The 23406-nt window shown below is 36.4% G+C and overlaps 1 protein-coding gene and 1 long non-coding RNA gene across 3 annotated transcripts in view; one reads left to right on the top strand and one right to left on the bottom strand.

Annotated features, from left to right (window-relative positions):
- The window catches only part of RELN (reelin), a 492310-nt gene that overhangs the window by 312603 nt on the left and 156301 nt on the right, over positions 1 to 23406 (bottom strand). The gene's annotated exons all lie outside the window — the stretch shown is intronic.
- Positions 11095 to 16259, top strand: LOC112661279 (uncharacterized). The gene is made up of 3 exons (XR_003137581.3): positions 11095 to 11426; positions 13982 to 14077; positions 15532 to 16259. It is a non-coding gene; the product is annotated as an uncharacterized LOC112661279 (long non-coding RNA).

The raw sequence follows: 23406 nt of genomic DNA, 5'->3' as shown, positions 1-23406 counted from the left end.
TAGTCAAATTTATATTCAGTTCTTAACCACCACTTAACAGTCTTGATCTTGGTCAAATCAAATAACCTCCCCAAGCCTCAAGTTTACTCATCTGTAAAATAGGGACAATATAGGGACCTAGCTATTTTTGATACGGGGACTGAATGAGATGATTTCCATGACTATGTGCTTGACATGTTAATCATCCCTGACACCCATAAGGTCAATCTTTTAATTTAATTTTATTTATTTCTTTATTCATGAAAGACACATGCAGAGAGAGGCAGAGACATAGGCAGAGGGAGAAGCAGGCTTCCTGCGAGGAGCCTGATGTGGGACTTGATCCCAGACCCTGAGATCACAACCTGAGCCAAAGGCAGACGCTCAACCACTGAGCCACCCATGTGTCCCCATAAGTTCAATATTATCTTTGTTCTTAAACCAGTCCTAGAGTCAGGAAGGACAAAGGACATTGTTTCAGTCCTGTCATCCAGGGAGGTTTAGGATTTACCTGCTTCATCAGATGTAGGATCTCAGAGATCAGCCATGATTCTTGAGAACCTGTGTTGCTTTCTACATCTCCTTTATTGCCAGGAAGACCTGGGATCCCTTTCTCACATGAACCTCCCTAAGGCACCCCTTTTATCCCTTCCATATGGTCTCAGTGGACTTCAGACCTGTACCTAGGTACTTGCTAACAAGGCCTCCTGTTTATAATGCTAGGCACTATTCCAGGCACTCAGGATAAGGATAAAGCAGTGAACAAAAAATGTTTTGTGCCCTCAAAAAGTTTACACTGTAGTCAGCCACAGCTGGAGTTCTAGATACAAACCACCCTTTCTCTAGGTTGACTGCGTTGGCTGCCCAGATTTGTCACTGGGCTCCAATTAATGGAAATTCCAACATCAGTCTTCCTTGGCCTCTCCTGTCTCCTGCCTGGGCCAGAGTCTCTAGTAATTCTTTGCTGTAGGGTCAAGTTTGTGAGCTTTGGTGTCAGACCTATCCCCTCCTTTGTACTTGCTTTTCCTATGTTGGTGTTGCCATGACCACCACGCCTAGTGACAGAGCTGCACTTTACAAGAGCAATAAGAACATCTGTGAGTTTATAACCTTACTAGTAATAATAAGCTGAAATAATGTCACAATTACCTACCTTAAGTAACTGGTTTAGAAATTCAAGTACTTTGTACTTCCAGGTCTTTTGAATCTTGAATGGGAAACTCATGGGGAATCACACAGCTAGTGATATTCCTAGTTTCAAATCCTGCATTGTCTGTCAATAATATGCATTTTTATATGAATAGATCTGGTTATGTTGAAAGCAATTATATTTAGATCAATGACAAAGTTATACTTTCCACAAGCTGTGCCTCTGTGGGGAGAGATCAGTGCTTCTGAAGTACATGCTGCTCTATTAATATTCCTTCATCACCTATCACATTTAAGGTCTGAGGCCTGCTTTCAGTCCCTCTGACCATCTAACTTTTTCCTACCACAGAACATTTGCATGTGCTGTGCAATTACCTTTAAGGGAATTTTTTTTTTCACAGTCCCAGACCAACTTACAGTCAACCCTGAGGTCTCATCTTAAATGTCTTCTCAGGGAGGCTCTCATTACCTTCCAGACTAAATCAAATTCCTTGTTATAGCTATTCATTATAGCTTTCACTCTTTCTTCATGGCATTTGTTACAATTATAATTATTTTACTTGTAGGCAGCATAGTAAAGCAATCAAGAGCACAGGCTCTAGGGTCCGAATGTCTGAGTTAAAATCTGGTTTAGTACTTATTGGGGGATAAATCACATGAATAAATGACCTAATTTCTTTGTGCCTCACCCATAATAGTACCTACCTTGTAGAGTTGTGATGAAGATTTAAAGAAATTATCCACATAAAACACAAAATCTGGTATAGAGTAAGCTCTCAGAAAATGTCAGCCATAATAATTATGATATAATACAATAATAACAATAATAAAACAAGTTCTATTGGAAAGACTGCTTTTATTTGTTTATTGATGCATATTTCTAAGGCTTGGGATAATCTATGGCACATAGTGAATAACCAATAAATATCTGAATTACTGAATAAATGAGAAACAAAATAAATACATATCAGGTTCCTCTTGATCAGAGTTTACTGTTTAGATAGAAGGAAAAGTTGTTTGTTCATGAAATTAAGAAAACAAAGGTAAGAGCAACAGGAGAGATCAATAACTTTCACAAATTCAGAAGGAAAAATGTAAAAGAAACAATTTACTGTATTAAAAATTCATCATATTAGCAAGAGAAAAACCAAGAACCATATGATCCTCTCATTAGATGCAGAGAAAGCATTTGACAAAATACAGCATCCATTTCTGATCAAAACTCTTCAGAGTGTAGGGATAGAGGGAACATTCCTCAACATCTTAAAAGCCATCTACGGAAAGCCCACAGCAAATATCATTCTCAATGGGGAAGCACTGGGAGCCTTTCCCCTAAGATCAGGAACAAGACAGGGATGTCCACTCTCACCACTGCTATTCAACATAGTACTGGAAGTCCTAGCCTCAGCAATCAGACAACAAAAAGACATTAAAGGCATTCAAATTGGCAAAGAAGAAGTCAAACTCTCCCTCTTCGCCGATGACATGATACTCTACATAGAAAACCCAAAAGTCTCCACCCCAAGATTGCTAGAACTCATACAGCAATTCGGTAGCGTGGCAGGATACAAAATCAATACCCAGAAATCAGTGGCAATTCTAGACACTGACAATGAGACTGAAGAAAGAGAAATTAAGGAGTCAATCCCATTTACAATTGCACCCAAAAGCATAAGATACCTAGGAATAAACCTAACCAAAGATGTAAAGGATCTATACCCTCAAAACTATAGAACACTTCTGAAAGAAATTGAGGAAGACACAAAGAGATGGAAAAATATTCCATGCTCATGGATTGGCAGAATTAATATTGTGAAAATGTCAATGTTACCCAGGGCAATATACACGTTTAATGCAACCCCTATCAAAATACCATGGACTTTCTTCAGAGAGTTAGAACAAATTATTTTAAGATTTGTGTGGAATCAGAAAAGACCCCGAATAGCCAGGGGAATTTTAAAAAAGAAAACCATATCTGGGGGCATCACAATGCCAGATTTCAGGTTGTACTACAAAGCTGTGGTCATCAAGACAGTGTGGTACTGGCACAAAAACAGACACATAGATCAATGGAACAGAATAGAGAACCCAGAAGTGGACCCTGAACTTTATGGGCAACTAATATTCGATAAAGGAGGAAAGACTATCCAGTGGAAGAAAGACAGTCTCTTCAACAAATGGTGCTGGGAAAATTGGACATCCACATGCAGAAGAATGAAACTAGACCACTCTCTTTCACCATACACAAAGATAAACTCAAAATGGATGAAAGATCTAAATGTGAGACAAGATTCCATCAAAATCCTAGAGAAGAACACAGGCAACACCCTTTTTGAACTCGGCCACAGTAACTTCTTGCAAGATACATCCACGAAGGCAAAAGAAACAAAAGCAAAAATGAAGTATTGGGACTTCATCAAGATAAGAAGCTTTTGCACAGCAAAGGATACAGTCAACAAAACTCAAAGACAACCTACAGAGGGGAGAAGATATTTGCACATGACGCATCAGATAAAGGGCTAGTTTCCAAGATCTATAAAGAACTTATTAAACTCAACACCGAAGAAACAAACAATCCAATCATGAAATGGGCAAAAGACATGAAGAGAAATCTCACAGAGGAAGACATAGACATGGCCAACATGCACATGAGAAAATGCTCTGCATCACTTGCCATCAGGGAAATACAAATCAAAACCACAATGAGATACCACCTCACACCAGTGAGAATGGGGCAAATTAACAAGATAGGAAACCACAAGTGTTGGAGAGGATGCGGAGAAAAGGGAACCCTCTTACACTGTTGGTGGGAATGTGAACTGGTGCAGCCACTCTGGAAAACTGTGTGGAGGTTCCTCAAAGAGTTAAAAATAGACCTGTCCTATGACCCAGCAATTGCACTGTTGGGGATTTACCCCAAAGATACAGATGCAATGAAACGCCGGGACACCTGCACCCCAATGTTCCTAGCAGCAATGGCCACAATAGCCAAACTGTGGAAGGAGCCTCGGTGTCCATCGAAAGATGAATGGATAAAGAAGATGTGGTCTATGTATACAATGGGATATTACTCAGCCATTAGAAATGACAAATACCCACCATTTGCTTCAATGTGGATGGAACTGGAGGGTATTATGCTGAGTGAAGTAAGTCAGTCGGAGAAGGACAAACATTATATGGTCTCATTCATTTGGGGAATATAAACAATAGTGAAAGGGAATATAAGGGAAGGGAGAAGAAATGTGTGGGAAATATCAGAAAGGGAGACAGAACGTAAAGACTGCTAACTCTGGGAAACGAACTAGGGGTGGTAGAAGGGGAGGAGGGCGGGGGGTGGGAGTGAATGGGTGACGGGCACTGGGGGTTATTCTGTATGTTGGTAAATTGAACACCAATAAAAAAATTTTTTTAATAAAAAATAAAAAAATAAAAATTTAGCCACAGTTTCTGGAAAGACTTTTTAGAGGAGAAAAAGAAACAAAAATGATCAAGTGCCAAAAATTACCATTTTTAGTAACAAAATCTAAGTAAGATATGATCCAATAAATAAATATTGATATTTACTTTGCATGATGCTATGCATATGTTTCTGAAAGGTGTATAAAAGCTTTCAAATATGAAGTGTACAAAGGGAAATTGCTAGTTAAAAGATTACTAGTATGGGTGCCTGGCTGGCTCAGTCAGTAGAGCATGTGACTCTTGATCTCAGGGGTGTAAGTTTTGAGCCCCAAATTGGGTGTAGAGATTACTTACACAAAATAAACTCTCAAAAAAAAAAGTTTTACTATTGTAAAACAAACCCCAATCCTTTAATTGGTCTTTCTATAACCTTGAATATTCATACACTGAATTTAGTATTAGACCAAGGTTCACCAGAATTTAACTTAATTTAAATATAGGCATGCTACAAAAGTCACATAAATTCAAGATACCTAAATGTGAAATTTTGAAAAGCATCTTGTTTAGTAGCAAAGGATAATATTAGCACTGTACATTAAATCCCTAGGAAAATAAACTAGGCTTCTAAGTACCAATATAAGACTCCTATGAAATCAGAGTACCGGTTCCATTTAAAGGCTTGGATTGGCTTTAGGGATAGTTAAAAACTACAACTGAAATATCCAAACAGGGATTTTAAAAGTGTACCTTTCATATAAAGTATAGATACAAGAACTCCTCCAATGCTTGTTTTATTAAAACAAAAACAAAGCCTCTGAGGTAGCCATAGTCACAGTACAAAACTATTTTTAAAACCCTAGAATTTTTTTAAATGAAGTTAAAAACACTATTTTTAACTAGGTAATGTATAATAGTCCTATAATGCACTGTTTTCATATTTCCAATCAACATGTAGGATGAACATTCTCAGAACCTGTTTCCAAGTGCATTTAAATTTGGCCAAAATGGAATCATTCACACAGATATATAAAAACCAATTTCTCTCATGGGTCAAAAATAAGCTCCCTCTTCCTAAAACCTTTTCTAGTTTTATAATTGCAATGCTAAAACACTTCATATCTTTGTTCCTTCTCAAGCTCACACTTTATAAACACATTACCATTTGCTGCTTTTCACCTGCCATCTCACTAAAGGCATTTATCTTTTATTCATATTAATGTACTCACAATGATAATGATTAAAAAACCCTAATACATCTAGAGCTTTCAAACACATTGTCACTTTTTGCTTATTTAATTAATTGCCTTTACTTAATGTTTCTTCATGGGCTAGGTGTCTTTAATTTACATAGAATACTATATATACTAAGTTCTTAGGAGATTGGGAATCAGATGATTAACACAGTATTATCTAATAAAACACACCTGACTGGAGCAAGAATAATGGAAAACTTTGGAGACTAACACCATGACTACCTAGTGCTCCAATGGCTGATTCAAGAGATATTCTTTGGCACCTTCTAAGTATGAGGCTTTATGTTCTATGGGGACTAGATGCCCAAACCTTGTTATCAAATTGCTTAGAGATTTCAGTTCTATATCTAGCTTTTAAGGCTGGAAGGAACTCAGAGAAATATAGGATTTTCCAAGCACTTCTGCAAATTATAATGGGTGAAGATCATTATGAGACTTGGTGACAACCTTGGCTCTTACATTTCCAGAACAACAGGAACTGGCAAGGTTATAGATCTTAGGATGCTGTCATTTTTTTTTTTTATTCTGCTCTTCTCCTAGCAACAGATGCAGTTACAGGAAATGCTTTAGAAATTGGGGTTCATTAGCTGTTTTAAAAGGTGGAAATTTTTATAAAGGGTAGAAATTGCACCCAAAAATATCTCAAGGCTATGAAAACCACTGAGGATCTTTGAGTTCTATGTTTAAGATCTTCAAATGATGTGTAATCGGAAAGGAGACCTCCATCATATAATTAGCTTCACCTTCACTCCCGCTGAGGGAGACAGAGCCTATCACACCCATTTATTTCCCCTACTTGTAGAGGAAAAAAATTCCTACTGTTGGAATATTTTTGAAGTGTTCATACCTTTAGGTTTGAGACTTATATTTCCTTATTGACAATTTCACAAAAGTTGATTCTGTTTGAAGAGAAAGGTTATTTCAAGGACATATAAGAATTCTAAGTTATATCTAACATAACCATCATGATTGATAACAAAGCCAAAATATTAATGAGGAGAAATAGCAAATTTCATCTGAAGTTGCTGGACATCTTTTCTATTTCAAATAGGATGACACTAAGTAGTAATCTGAAAAGAAACCTGTAATTTATGCTCTGAATCTCTGACAAATTAGGAGTAATGTCTGTTACACTATGCAGGTCACAGACTGTCAGGTAAGCATTTCTTACTGTGTGGCAGCGACAATGCATATATTAGCTATGTAAATGTGAGATCTACGCACAATTTCCAGGTTAGAATATGTTTAAAGAATATGGTCATAAATAATGCGTAGTAATACCAAGCCTGATTCTGCAATGTCTGGGCATCCACAAATTATTTATAAGGAATAAGAAGCAAATCTTTCAGACAGATCTAATGAACTAATACATGATATCACTAAGAAATGATGTAGAATATAGTAATAGCTTATTTCTCGCTAGCAAATGAAACTCCTAAATCTTAAATATTAGTTACAAAAATTAGTTAGGAAACAGTCTGCCCAACTTACTCAGTGCAGGATATATTTCATGATGTATGTTTTCCTCATTCTTTTATTAAACATCACATCCAGCCAAGATATTTTTAATTTGGAGGAGTGAACAAATGATCATGGCTAATCATGATGAGCAACCCCTGCTGGTCAAGAGATCTGGTAGGGACTTATCTTCTGTGAAAGAATTTAAAAGTGCTACCCAGGTATCTCACACCTATATTCCTTCAGGTTGAGTAAAATAATATCTCAGTATCAAGAAACAATTCAAAATCCAAGAAAAAGAAAACTAGATCCTACTTTCAGTTTTGCCACTAACAGTTTAGGTGAATGAACCCACGCAGGTAGCATAACCTGTCTAAGCACAAGATTCTTCATCTGTAAAATGGGAACAACAGCTGGCCTGGCTATCTCATAGGCTGGGTGAGTAACAATCAAGACAACAGACGTCAAAGTATTTCAAAGCACAGAGGCAGAAGGCTCAAAGCACAGAGAAAATTAAAAACGTAATTTCAAAAGTCCATGCGTTTTAAACCAACTCTAGATATCTGAATCTCATGGCATATGAGTACATATGTGTGGCACATACACAGATGAAAGCACACAAAAATCTTGTGCTGCCAGGTCTTGGATTCATAAAACTGTAAAAGTCCCAAATCCTTTCAAATACTCCAGCCAACTTCCAGCTATTCAGATTTTAGTCCAAGAGAAAATTTTAGTCTTCCCTTAGCCAATGGTCTGCTGATGGTTTGATCTTGGGCGGTGTAAAGATTGTTTACACTTTCCTGGGTCACAGGGTCTTTGAACTCATCAAGAGTTCCTTTAATTGGTCACATAACCACTTTTAAAAAGAAGAATAGGCCAAAATTATTGGATTATATTTACAGGACATGTAGCATATGGTCACAAAGAGAGCAAGGAGGCTGTAAAAGGGACAATGGAATGCTTTCCCAACAGCCTTTCTTATCAGATATTCCATGAGAGTGAACATTGACCTACTAGGGTTTTTTTTTTTTAAATTCTTTTAGCTAAGAAGAGAAAATATATGGAAGAGAAAATGCAGATTTTGAGTTGCTAAGTAAAGAGGAACCAGGGTTTTATATCTGCAGGGAGTTTTTACCAATCTTGAAAAAAAAGTCCTACTTATTAATAAGGGACACATAGTTAAGAAAAATTTAAGTAAAGTTAAGCTTAATTTTTCAGATGAGGTCATACTACTACAATACGTATTCAGAAATAGAGAAAAAACCCAAACATTTCCTTAAAATCTGAGGTAAGTGCCAGCTAACTGCTCTAAGTATTGGAGAGACAGAAGAGGCAACTTAGTTCAGTCACTGGTTAAAGCAATTACTAAATGACTGGTTAGCTTTGGCACTGAGGGGAAATGGAGCTCCCTGTAAGCATTTTCTTACAGACAATCATAAAATATAAGTTGCCTCTTTCACATTCTAAAAGAAGAGGAAAAACGGTGAACTGAGTAGCTGTCAGGAGAATCTGAAAAATGGATTCTCTATTTAAAAAAAATCAATTCATCTTTCTCTTGGCCTTAAAAAATTAAGTAGCACTGTAACGAAATCCTTAAGAGTCAGTATAATCTCTTTAGATGGAGTCAGCAAGAGTATTTCCACCTTAGTATCCTAACATCCAAGCTCATTCATTCATTTAACAAGTATTTCTCAACACCTGCCATGTTAGAGGCTCCATGAAAGTGCTGGAGACAAGAAGACAAATAATACACAGCTTTCAAGTGAATGACCGCACAGACTCCTGGCACATGAGACATGAAGTGGTCATTATAATGGAAGGACATACATTTAATGGCAGCACATACACACACACACAATAAAGGACTCCTCATTCAAATGGGGAGCCTGAGAGGTCATATCTGAGCTGAGTATTAATTGGTAACTGAGAAGTTATCAGGTTTTTTAAAAAAGATTTTATTTATTTATTTATGAGAGATACACAGAGAGAGGCAGAGACACAGGCAGAGGGAGAAGCAGGCTCCCTGCGGGGTGCCTGATGCAGGACTCAACCCCGGGACCCCAGGATCATGACCTGAGCCAAAGGCAGATGCTCAAACCACTGAGCCACCCAAGTGCCCCAAAGTCATCAGTTTTAAAGATGGCAGATTAAATGCAAATATCAACTTCCACTCCTTCCCAAAACCTCACTAAAACACAGTAAAGGCTCTTTTTATAAAGGTATAAACCTGAAGAACCAAGAGACAGGAAAAATGACAATGGCATCAAAATTTGGGAAACTGGAAAGCAGATGGGTGAGTTGCAACTAACCCAGCATACACTGAAACACTGAGTCCCGAGCCAGCAGCAGGGTAGGCTGAGGTAGATTCAGACACTTGGAGCACTGGATGCCTTTTGAAGTGAGGATGGAGATGAGACAGAAAACAGAGACTCTGCTGAAGTCTATTTAAGAAGCTTTCCTTAAGAGCTCTTCTCCCTAATTCTGTGCAGCTCAGTAAAGCCTTCAACAGAACAGCAAAAATTAGAGTTTTATTCTCCAGAGACATCAGGCACATTAGAGGGCAGCACACAAGGGACAAGTGAAAGTTTACATACTAGATGAGACTCCCTCCTCCCAACTTTCTTTCTCCTCTTGGCTCCTATATAGCTGGAAACTAGGTTTATAGTTTGGGAAGAGATTGGGAAATCCTTTTTGGAGACTGTATCCTGCCTAAGGGAAAAACCTAAAGTTCCTAAAATTTTTTACCTTAAGGGGAATCAGTCAAGTCAGATCAACCTACAGTGAAGACAATCACCAGCCTCCCTCATTACCATTTCACTTTCCCTACAGAACTTCCAGGTGGTTTTGCAGAGTACTACATCCAAAGATCATTGGGAAATGATCTTTGAGGAAATTCTCTGTTGAGAAAGAGAGACCAAAACAAATAGGCAAGAAAAAAAAAATAAAGAAATTAGAGATTATACGGAGACTCAAAGAAAAAAAATGGTGCTGTTAAAATATTTCTATTAAAAAAGGAATATCCAAAAGGAAAACAATGTATTAGAAATTTGAAATATTATCACAGAGCTGAAAGATGGCATACAATTTAAAAGACAAAAGCTGAGGAAATCATTTAGAAAGTAGAGAGAAAAAAAAAAACAGTGAATATAGGAGGAAAAAGAAAAGAAAACTAGAGGACCTGGTTCGGAATATCTAATGTCATTATAGAGGCATTTCAGAAAGACAGTAGAGAAAATGAAGATGGGAATGGGATAAATCCTCAGTGAAATAACTCAATACAATTTTCTCATCCTGAAGAACATGAGCCCAGTGAGTTTCTAGGATAACAGATAAAACAGAACCTAACAGTATGTATCACTACAAAATTCCACAGATCCTACAAATTTATACAGAACAAAAGTTTTTCTAGGAAATGTCAAGAATCAGAATGACTTTGGTCCTACCAAGCTACTATGGAGACTAGAAGGCACTGAGCATGGCCTTCCAATTCCAACTTAGAATTCTATACACAATCAACCTATTAATCAAGACATTTTCAGGCCAAGAAGGTCTAAAAACTCTCTTTTTTTCCTACTCAGAAAGGCACCAGAAGATGTTCACTTTCAAACAACAGCATCAACAATGCCAAAAGCAGGGGTTTGGTTATAAAGAATACATCAAGCAAAAGGAATATGTTAAAAAAAAAAGGAAACTAGAGATCCAGAGCAGGATCAAGGGAGAGGGAAATCCCAGGGTACCAGCTGTGCAGCAGGCCTAGGAACAGCCAGTCCAGATTCCAATAGGCCAGAGGGCTCTAGGAACACTTCCTTCAAGAGGTTTAAACAAATGGAAAACTTAATGGGTTTGAATGTGTTGAGAGAAAGTTTATACAAGTAGGGGAGAAACAAATACTTAGAAATAAAGCAAATGAAAAAACAAGGAAATTATTAATTCCTGGGAAAACAAAAAGCCTAGAAAAGAAAAGAAGTAACAGTGCTGTGTATGACTCAGCTGTGAATGGAATTTATGCAGTCAACATTATAGAATGTTAAAATTGGTCCAACCAAAATCACAAAAACAACAGTCTAGGCTTCCATTCAGGAAACTCATAATAAGCATGTTATAGAGAGAGACTGTGGAACATTCTGAAAGACTCAGCTAAAAGAGGAGCCCCGTTGTGACCATGAGCAGCAGGAACACACACAGCAGGTGATGTGTGACGTTAATGTCTCCTTGGGTGAGCAGAAACAGGCATATATATTTTTTTTAAGGCACCAGAAGTCAGGTTTTCTCTTTGTGTAGGTGGAACCTATTCCTAAATGATACAAATTCCAGGAAGCAGATCTTCCAGTTGATATTGTTTACAGAAATTCTCTTTTAGTAAATTCTTAATCTCACAATTTATATGAAAAGGAGCTACTTGGATTATCCTGCTGTAGTAATTTCCCCCTCCAAGGCACCCTATTCCTCAACACATTTGTGTGCTTTCTTTCCCCTCTGCTGACATGCCCCGGGCATCTTCTGCTCTCACGTGTGCATTTACTCTGCCCTTTGTCCCGAGCATTATGAAATCAATTACTTATTACACTACTAAGTAATGTCATTTCTTCTCATCCCTTTGTCACTCAGGACTTGAAAGCAATAGCTCATCTATCTTCTTTTCAAACAAGGCCCAACTAAGTAGGTCTTAAAATCATCAGGACCTCAAGCTAGGTCTAATCAGCTGGAACCAGAGGAAGGAGGAGAAGACATTTGTGTCAGTTTCTTGCATATGTTGGAATTATTTTCTTTGGCAGAAACATGTCACATTCTTTCTTTGTGACAGTCAGCAGAGCCGATCACAGGGCTACACAGCGGGCCAGTGACGAGGCTCGACAACCTGGCAATCTTGCCATTATCTCAGCGCCCTGGTCGCAGCTCTGCTGGAGCCAGATTACCCTTCTCACCAGGAGAAAAACTCACATCTTCTGCATGGATTGCAGTGCACTCACACTGGTTCAAAGAATAAATATCAGTCACTGTAGCAAGAGTAACAACAATACCAGTAAAATTCTCTAGGACAGTTAAAGTTTCCTTTTTAGGAAACGGATATATGACTTTCTTTGTTGTATGGTTGCAATATTTCCCCTTTCTTGGACTAGACTAATAAGCAAAGATAACCAGGCCCATTCTCCCAAAGTTAATTAAGCATTTTTTAAGTTTTACTGAAAGGAAATGTTAAGGCTTAAAATAAAAGCTCTTTTGACTCGGCATCAATGTACACTTTTTCCATTCTTAAAAACCCTATGCATAAAAAAGATCTAAAAAATAAATTGTAGATATTAACTCATATTTAACTACTAAAGAAGATACAAGAATTTCAAACTCGGAGTAACGGTTCTTTCATTATACCTCTCTCAGTGTTCCTTTCTAAAATATATCCTGCTTGTGGGGACAACAACAGAAACCAATCATACCTAAATAAAAATAAATTGCATTTATCTGAAAAATGGCATAGTGTAGAGCAACCTATTATTTTTACCTGGTATATAAAGTCATACGGAAGGGCCTGGGTTTAATCACAAGAGGTACTGTAAAACACATTTGTGACATCCTCTAACCTAACTCACGCCTACATGAGAGATTGGTACATCTTATGAATTAAACATAAGTTCTGATTTATGTTCAGTTATCCCTCATATCAAAAACTACAGTAGCAGAGCTGTGTCACTGTGAATTCATTTAATGATATTGATGAGACAGCCAGCACAGAGATTGCAAAGTAACCGCCAGTGCATAGCACGGCCCTATAAATCACTTCTGCAGAGTGTTTGAGCAATACATAACAAGTCATTAATTCACTGTAAGTTATGCTAAGAAGCTCAAACTACATATGTACCAGATTGTAAATAAACGCCTCTGGTACAATATTTGAAACAGGCAATGTTTAGCATTAAAACAATTTTATAAGAGCAAAAATTCATTGAGCAGATTTAATTCATTGTGGATTTCCCTTGGCAGACATAAACCAACACAGAATTAAAAAAAAATCAACCCCCCAACTTCTTTAATCCAGAGGGAAACACACTTCAGTTATTAAATCCAATGGAACTTTTTTTTAGTGCCTGAAATTATGAATCTATCCAGTGAGTGATAAAACGGTTCTGCCATAAAGCCCTTGAATAAGCTTACAGCATTTCTGTAAAGAATAAGCTAGTGAGAATGAGGCTATTTATTCAAATGGTTTGCCTTGTTGCAGCCACAGGACCAGCAGAAAATAGGAAGCTGTGGCCACAAAGCCACTTGCTCTCCGATGTGAATCAAAAACCATTTAAGTTCAAGTGACTTTCGCTAACCTACAGCTACCACTATCCCTTACCTCCTTGTGAGCGCTTCCTAATCACACTTTCTCCCCAGGCCTTTAGAAACAGTCCCTCGAGCTGTCCAGGGTATCACCTTCTGACCCTACCTCTCTTCTTAGCCTCCTGTAGATCCCATGCCACACATCTGTCCTCCCCTCTATTCGGAATCCTGCCTCTGCCACATGGCTGCCAAAAAGTCTTACAAACAATTTCATTTCCAGATTTATTCTCCCAGGAAATTGGGGCACCCGAGTGGCTCAGTGGTTGAGCATCTATCTGCCTTCGGCTCAGGTCGTGATCCCAGGGTCCTGGGATCGAGTCCTGCATCAGGCTTCCCTGCAGGACTATGCCTCTGCCTGTGTCTCTGTCTCTCTCTCTGTGTCTCTCATGAATAAATAAAGTCTTAAAAAAAATTCTTCCTAGGAAATCAATGGACAATTTAATGGGAACTTTTGGAACAGTAACCCAACTGAAAGTGGTTAACCCAAAGATGAGAACCTCCTGTACTTCTCCTGATAGGTAAGGGACATATTTTAAGGGAAAAGGGGCTTTTTATTGTAGCTTGTTGCTGGCTAGTACTGGATTTTCCTGGGCTATAGGGTATTTGCATACATATGGCAAAATCTAATTTTTTCTTTTTCTTACAGCTTTGTAATCTGTAATCAAGGAACTCTAAATGAGATCTCATCAGCCAACAGTGTTTATCTGATCCTTTATGCAGAATCTGAATACAAGGGTGCTAAACACAGTAGCATTTTAACTATATTACATTTCGGGCTTCTGTCTAATTTTCTGCTTACTATCACCTGAAGGCCTCTTTAATCATTACTGCATTCTAATTGTAGCTTATCTAATATCAGTGTTTAAAATTGCTTCCTCTCTAGATACATTTGCTTGCATTTTTAAGCTTCAATTTTGTTGTTGTTGTTGCTATTTCCCAACTATCTCTAACATTCTTTAGGGACCTTTTGAATTCTGTCTTGTTCCTCACTGGTATTTAGCAACAAACACTTCTTCATTTAGCATCATCTGAGAATTTAATTAACTTGTTTTCTGTTGTTTCAGGTCAATAATGAGGATGTTAATGTAGATGTGATATTAGTCTCCCTGGAAGGTCATTGGAAGCCTGTACTCTTGCTACATACATGGCAAATTATCCCCTATGATCCTCTGATCAGTTTTTTTTTTGTTGTTGTTGTTTCCAATTACAAGATAATGTTCATATCCTTGTCAATTTTAGGATTCTCAGTAAAACTACATGGGAATTGAGAAAAGATAACAGCCAACAGACAGTGCTTTGTGTTTTTACAGTTACTGACACCCAGGAGTATCCAGGAGGCATGCACTGAAACAGTTCTTTATGGTTTTCTCCTAATAAATTAAGAAAATGCTAAGTAAAAGTAACTTTGTCTTTTGAAGGGGAAACAGGCAGAGAAGCCAATGACCTCAGAACTTTAACAACTCAATCTGATTACTTTTGTCTTTACTTATTTTAAGGGAAGGTTGCATATTATTCATTAAAGCCAACACAAATATGTACATAGTAATGCTCCATTATTTGGACATAGCTGGAAAATTGGATTTTCCACATAAGCAAATTTTCCCAATGAGTCCAGAAAATGGAAGCTTATGCCATGAGCCAAGCAAGAAAATCTTAAACTTGGAGTACAAGAAATGTATCAAGAAGAAGGGTTTTGAGAAAAAGAGGAATGCTTGAAGATCTCCTTTCTCTGTATTTTTCTCATCTTCTTTCTCTCTTTCTATTGTAACATGCCAGCTCTGATTCCTTAAAAGACCATGCCCTTTTTCCTTTTATTTTAAATCTCCTTTCTTTTTCCCCCTATAATAGTGGTTTTCCTAAACCTTCGAAACAATACTTATTTAAGTCAATTTTTAATCATATAAGTAGTCTCCACACAATAGTATTTTTAAATGTCTATTTTATTTTATTTCTTGTTCTGCCTTTTTCATAGAACCAACAGTCAACTTTGTGTGGCCATTGGAAGTGCATTGATTAAGGGCTCGAATTGGCCCAAGCTAAACCTGAGCTGAAGTTCTGCCTCTTACCAGCTATAAAAACTATCTGCACAATGAGAGAACTATTTAAATACCAAGAGTTCTGACTGCTATCATGGGGATAATAATACCGCTGATTTCATAAGATTGTTGTGAGGATAAAACAAGGAGAAAGACTTTTAAGCATAGTGGATGACACACAGAGAAAATATTTGCAAATGACGTACCTGATAAAGGGTTAGTGTCCAAAATCTATCAAGAACTTACCAAACTCAATACCCAAGAAACAAATACTCCAGTTAAGAAATGAGCAGAAGACATGAATAAACATTTTTCCAAAGAAGACATCCAGATGGCTAACAGGCACATGAAAAGATGCTCAACATCACTCATCATCAAGGAAACACAAATCAAAACCTCAATGAGATACTACCTCATGCCTGTCAGAATGGCTACCTCAATGAGATACTACCTCATGCCTGTCAGAATGGCTAAAATTAACACAGGAAATAAGAGATGTTGGTGAGGATGCAGAGAAAAGAGAACTCTCTCTTTCACTCTTGGTGGGAATGTAAACTGGTGTAGTCACTCTGGAGAACAAGGTGGAGGTTCCTCAAAAAGTTAAAAATAAAGCCACCCTACGATCCAGCAATTGTACTACTAGGCATTAACCCAAAGGATACAAAAATACAGATTTGAAGGGGTACATGCACCCTGATGTTTAAAGGAGCTTTATCAACAATAGCTAAACTATGGAAAGAGCCCAAATGTCCACTGATGAATGAATGGATAAAGAAGATTGTGCGTGTGTGTGTGTGTGTGTGTAGGAATACTACTCAGCCATCAGAAAGTATGAATGCCTACTATTTACATCCACATGGATGGAACTGCAGTATACTATGCTAAGAAAAATAAGTTAGAGAAAGACAAATACCTTATGGTTTCACTCATACATGGAATTTAAGAAACAAAACAGATGAACATATAGGAGGGTGGAAAAAAAAGAAAGAGGGAAACACACCATAAGAAACTCTTAATGATAGAGAATAAACTGAGTGTTGATAAAGGGAGGTGGGTTGGGGGATGGGCTAAATGGGTGATGGGCATTAAGGAGGGCACTTGTTATGATGAGCAATGGGTGTTGTATGTAAGTGATGAATCACTAAATTCTACTCCTGAAACTGATATTACACTATATGTTAACTAACTAGAATTTAAGTAAAATTTGAAAATAAAAAAAAAGTTAAAAAAAGAAGAACGATTTAATTTGTGAAAATACAGACAATTATAGAGCTATTATGGAATTATTTCTCAGTTGATTTTGCTATGGAATTTTTTTCCATTTTCAGGTTTTGAGATTTGAGGAATTCAAATCGCTAGCCATATAATCATATTTTGATTAATATTTAACATTGTGAAGTTTTACACATTTCACAATGACATATAAACGTTTTACTCTTTCCCAGCAAACAAAATAACTGCTTCCCCATGTGTTGAAGTGTCTAAAATGAGCAGCTGAGGGGATGTCTGTGGGATATAATTTTCCTCAGATTTATTTTTTTAAAGATTTATTTCTTTATTTCAGAGAAAGAGTGAATGGGGGAGGGGCAGCGGGGCAGAGAGAGAGAGAGAGAGAGAGAGAGAGAGAGAGAATCTCAAACAGATTCCCAGTTGAGCACAGATTCTGGTGCAGGGCTCCATCTCACAACCCTGAGATCATGACCTGAGCCGAAATCAAGAGTCTGATGCTTAACTGAGCACCCAGGCACTGCAAATTTAAAGTCATGAGTTCAACTGATGTATCAAGTGAAAAGTAAGTTATCTCTGAAATATTAAATATAAGCATATCATTACTATATTTACTACAATTTTATTGAACATCTGCTTTGCCAATGATTCACACTTCTCGTTCAAACACTGTTACTGCAACACTTTCACACTCAAAAATAAAAGTTCTACTCGTGAGTTAGCATTTTGGGTTGTGGGAAGTCATTCTTGTGAACTGGCAAATGTACAACTAAAGTGTGACAATAATAACATATTTTTAGTCCCTTTGTAAGTAAAATGTTTAAACCCAAAGACTTTTTTATTGGCACTCTCCAGTGTGTTACTTTGAAAATCTCCATGAGAAAACAGCATGTTTTTTTTTTTAGAAATGCTAATTATCTAAGGCCATGCTCATCTCCAGAACTGCTGTACTGAAAAACACTGTGTAAATGGATTTGAAAAAAAAATGTATTTCAAAGATGTTTGATATTTAAATCCCCTAGTCAAAGCTTCCATTAAAAACACGTATTTTTTTAAGTTTAATCATTATAATATCCTGTAAGTTGAACTGTTACATATCAAGTTCTCTAAAATAGAAAAAAAAAGGCACTTCTGTGTGCTCTAGATTTTCATCTTCATTTACTCAATGTAAAATTAGCAAAAAGGGGATATAGTTTTCAAGACAGGCGCCATTACATTAAAATTTTTGAAATGTAAAAAAAAAAAATTTTTTTTGAAATGTAAATCACATTTTAATTTACATAAAAATATAAAAAGATTATATGCAGGAACATATCTTCCAAAAGACAAACTGATTTAGGGACCCCTAGGTGGCTCAGCAGTTGGGCAACTGCCTTCGGCTAAGGTTGTGATCCCGGGATCCAGGATCGAGTCCCACATCGGACTCCTGTGAAGAGCCTGCTTCTCCTTCTGCCTATGTCCCTGCCTCTCTCTCTCTCTCTTTTTTTTTTAAAGAATAAAAAAATAAATCTTTAAAAAAAAAAAAGAAAAACTGATTTATAGCAGTACTCCAGATCCTTCTTTCCCTGGCAATATACTCTCTCTCTCTCTTCTTCTTCTCTCACCCTCTCTCTCCAAGGTTTCTCCTTCAGGATAGATATAATATAGACTCTACACAAAAATAATTTTATATAGGGATGCCTATATAACTTAACTAACTGTCTGACTCTTGGTTTTGTCTTAGGTCATGATCTCAGGGTCATGGGATTGAGCCCCGCATAAGACTCCACACACAGTCTGCTGGATATTCTCTCCTTCTCCCTCTGTTCCTCCCTTCTCTGCTCCTTCCCCCACTTACACTCACTCTCTTTCAAATAAATAAATAAAATCTTTAAAAAATAATAAAATAATTTTATCTAACATTGCAACCACTATTCCAGAGACTGCTGCCTGTAAGACCACCATTTTTCTCTTTTTAATGGCCCTTGAGAGGCCTTCCAGAATTTGTAGGATCATGAAATCCATAGTAACACTGTCTGAAGTTAAAGACACAGTCCATAATTGGTTCTTGAATCTCCCTCTTGGAAGAGAACTGACAACTTATTATAACAGCTCAAATTATTGTTCCTTTCTCATATTTCTTTGATACATATTGATATACATTTCGCCACTCTTCTTCTCACTCATGTTTACAATGTCATTCTACAATTTATTCATATCACGTTAGCATTTCACTCCCTGGAAGAGTGTAGTGCGACCCATAAACACATTGAATATTTCAATGTGGGTTCTCACTTTGAGGTGATTTATATAAATCAATGAGTTGAGACAAAGAGCAAACAGCAGGCCAAGGTTCTAAATATATGGCCAGGTCCTCTCTATGTGAGGTAACCCCCTGCTTTTAATAGCAGAGATGAAGGTGAAAAAGACTTTCACCCGGCTGAAAAGGACTTTAAAGAGTCTTCCACATAGTTAAAATGGTCAATATTAAACATGCTCATATTTGTTTGTATAATAAACCATAATTTGTGAGGCATTGGTCTGTAGGATTTCCTGTAGGAAAAGCTTAAGGATTACTTTTGTTAAGAATTTACTCTTTCATGAAAAGACTAAATTGAGTGTGGATGAAAGGACAATGACAATGCTATAATAAAACAGCATTAATAAACAGTAAAATGTAGGTGTTATCACTTATGACAGTTTTAAAGGCTTCTACTATGGGCCTACAATCATTAAATAATTAGGACTTTAGAGAGCAAATATTTATATAATAAAACCAACTCTTATTTACTAGTGGAATTTACATTCTCTATGACAATGCTACATTCAGATTATAGAGCTAAAACAACAAAGATTTTCTAAAAATATAAATATAAAAAAATTAAAATAAATAAAAAATAAAAAATATAAATATAAATATCAGACTAAGAGGTTCCCTCATTGCTGACGAGTTAGTTGCAAGGCCATGTGTTCCGGGAACTTTGGAAAGCAGACACAATGTGCTGCTTTTCAACTGAATTAGTTTGCCTTATAAAACAGGCCCTCTAAAAGGCACTTACTGAAATTTAACAGTGGAACAGAAAATGTTGCAAAGTGAGAGACAGTTTTCTTTCTTTTTTTTTTTGTTCAAGTTTCTATTTAAATTCCAGTTAGTTAACATACAGTATAATATTAGTTTCAGGTGTAGAATTTAGTGATTCATCACTTACATACAACACCCTGTGCTCATCACTAGTGCCCTCCTTAATCCCCATCACCTAGTTACCCCATCCCCCTGCCTACCTCCTCTCCAGCAAACCTCAGCTTGTTCTCTGTGGTTAAGAGTCTGTTTTCTGATCTGCTTCTCTCTCTTTTTTTATCCCCTATGTTCATCTGTTTTGTTTCTTAAATTCCACATATGAGTGAAATCACATGGTTATTTGTCTTTCTCTGACTTATTTTGCTTAGCATAACATGAGAGACAGTTCTTTTAATTAAAGTGATGACTAGGTATTAGAACAATGATAAGGAAATGGGCATTTATCTTAACCTATGAATGATTATCAACCATTATTATAAAGAACTATTACTGTTAAAAGTTGAAAAGTTAACCTTCATTAGTCTTTGTGATGCTGGCCTTAGCACAAAAATCACAATATGGTTTTATTTTAATCAGGCTGACTTCATAGCTTAGCTTTTCATTTTAATCAGGTTGACTTTGTAGTCATACCATGAAAATAATATGGTTTCATAATTAGCAGTGTGCAAAGAGTATTAGCTGCAAGATTGTTCATTATAAAGCTGCTAAAATAATGAGCACTGGAAACAAGCAAAATGTCCACAAATAAGGAATTGATTAAATACATTATAGTACAGTCATATAATAGAATACTATCCACATGATGATGTGGATGGATGTTTATTAGAAAAACATTTAAAATGTAATGTTAAGTTTTAAAACAAAGCTAGATTATAAAATAGAATATATGGTAGAACCTCAAGTAGTAAAAATAAAATTGAACACATACAGATGTCTGAAATATACGCCAAGATACTTACTATTCTTATTTCTGGGAGAAGGAACATGTGCGTGTGCACATGTGTGTGTACACAGAAGCAAGTGTCAGTGTGAATGGACATGGATGGGTATATGCTTAGTTGTACTTTTAAATATTTTCTTCGATGAATATTACTTTCACAACCAGAAAACAAAATGAATTTAAACATTTAAAAGGAAATAGTTTTGACTGTCAAGTTTTTTTTTTAATTTTTTTATTTATTTATGATAGTCACAGAGAGAGAGAGAGAGAGAGGCAGAGACACAGGCAGAGGGAGAAGCAGACTCCATGCACCGGGAGCCTGATGTGGGATTCGATCCCGGGTCTCCAGGATCGCGCCCTGGGCCAAAGGCAGGCGCCAAACCGCTACGCCACCCAGGGATCCCTTGACTGTCAAGTTTAAATGTGAAGAACAAAGTCTGTTTGCAGCATACATTTGACTACTGTCAATCTTTTAAATTCTAAGTCCAAATAAAGGCATTCTGCATTCTGACCCAAACATAGACAGAATGTCTTAAAGAAACAGTTGGCAGGAAAAAAAAAGTGTGTGTATGTATATGTATGTGTGTGTGTGTGTGTGTGTGTATATATATATATATATATATATATATATATATATATATATATTTATATTCCAAACAACCTTGGGATTATAAAGTAAGATTTTAAAAGTCTGATTTGGATTTGGAGTTGCCAAAGTGCACTATATAGAACTGAAATTACAGAATAAATACTCCTTAAGAGAAAATTCTGATTCCCTTTGATCTTTAAAGAAGTCATCTCGTCATGCTCCAAATGAACCATTTAGAAATCTCTCCTTGCTGTTGATTTGTATGGGAATTCTGATTTCACAACATATCTGAGAGCCATTATATTAAATAAAGAAACTTATGTTTTAATAGCAAAATATAAGTTAAAAAATTAGGAATTATTTTCCTTGAACTGATGACAGTACAATTATTTATAGTCTTGGTTTCTAATACGCTTTTATTTTTCCTAATGTCCATAAATATTGCTTTAATTTATTATGCCGAAGATCTTTAAATGGAGACAAAAACTAAACACCCTTCTACTTATAAGTTCTGATTATATATATATATATATATATAGAGAGAGAGAGAGAGAGAGAGAGAGATAATATATATTCAGTTCTTTATCTACCAGATATACAAAACAGAAAAACCTCTGTAAAACTATCCAGTTGAACATACATTTAAAACTTTCTCCAATGTGGTATTTATTATAAATTAGAAGGTCTTAAAGATATCAAATATTTCCAAAAAATCAAACATTTCATCATAATATTTTAGATTTAAATGTTACCATTTAAAATGTCCAAAGATATATTACTTAGATTTATCAAAGTATAAAAATATTAAGAACATTTCATTTCAATACCAGAAAAAAATGAAAGTCATAGTTGATATAATACTTAAAAGACTTGATGTTTTCACCTAATATGATTGTAGGTACATTTTCCTGTTCCATCTTTCCCTCTCTCACAGGAAATGATTTCATGCCAAATCCCTTAAATTCCTCTTTTGAAGTTTAAAATTAATTCCCACAGTTGCTCTTCTATAATCCCCTATCTTTTAAAAAATGCAAAATATGCTTATACTTTTTGAGAAATCAGATGAAATCCCAAATATCTTATGTGTATGCTATGCTTTTAAAAAGAAAGCCCACGTGCTCATTCTCAAAAAAGCTATTCATCAAGGCGTCTAATTCTGTAATTAATACGAGCAAGGTAACAATTTGTGTTAAGTGTCCACTCATAATGTTAAATCAATGTTAAATTATAAAGAGCTTCCATGGAAATACGTAAGACACACACACCGGTTCTAAATGAAATTCATTATGAGCAGCTCTATCATACTGAATAGCAAATGAATTCTTAATAATGAGGCACTTGATGTGTTACCCAGAACCGGGGTTGACAAGAAAGCCACTTAGCTTCACTTTCTAATAATATTATAACAAGTAACTGATACAGCGCACATATTTTTCAATTTGGAAGGAAATCCTGAAAAAAAATTATGTTTTACCAAACCTTTTTAATACAGTCTGTTTCCTTCACAGACTTGTCGAAGGTTCTGCTCTCTTTTATAAGCTCATCTTGCCCTCACCATCAGAAGTCCATAACAACAGATGCTAGAATAATTAAAAACCTATCATTGTAGACTCTTCCATCACATCACAGACTAGGAAAATGAAGGCGGTTTATGGGTGTCCTTGTCTCACTTTATCCACCCCTTCGTGGTTGATGTGTAGGCTTTAATGTGCATCCTTGCACCTCTCCTCCGGCAGGAAGCCTGTCTCTGGGGATCACTTGCAGAAAATAGGACATTGAGTCCATAATTAAAGTAATCTCTTTCCAGGCAGATGCTGCAGTTGGCTCTGTTATCACATATTACAAAAGGCATCTTGAGGGTTATAAAATGTACAGCAAATAGCTTTGGAGATGAGAAATGGCAATTTTTCATCTAATTTTGATCCGTAGACATGTAAGCACTGTATTGCTACTTTTTGGTTTCGAGCCAAATAACTATTATGGTGCTAAGATGAGCC

The sequence above is a fragment of the Canis lupus genome, chromosome 18 (genome assembly GCF_003254725.2).
Source record: "Canis lupus dingo isolate Sandy chromosome 18, ASM325472v2, whole genome shotgun sequence".
In the NCBI taxonomy this organism is placed as follows: Eukaryota; Metazoa; Chordata; class Mammalia; order Carnivora; family Canidae; genus Canis; species Canis lupus.
The sequence above is the reverse complement of the archived record's forward strand: the minus strand, read 5'-3'. Positions and strand labels throughout refer to the sequence as shown.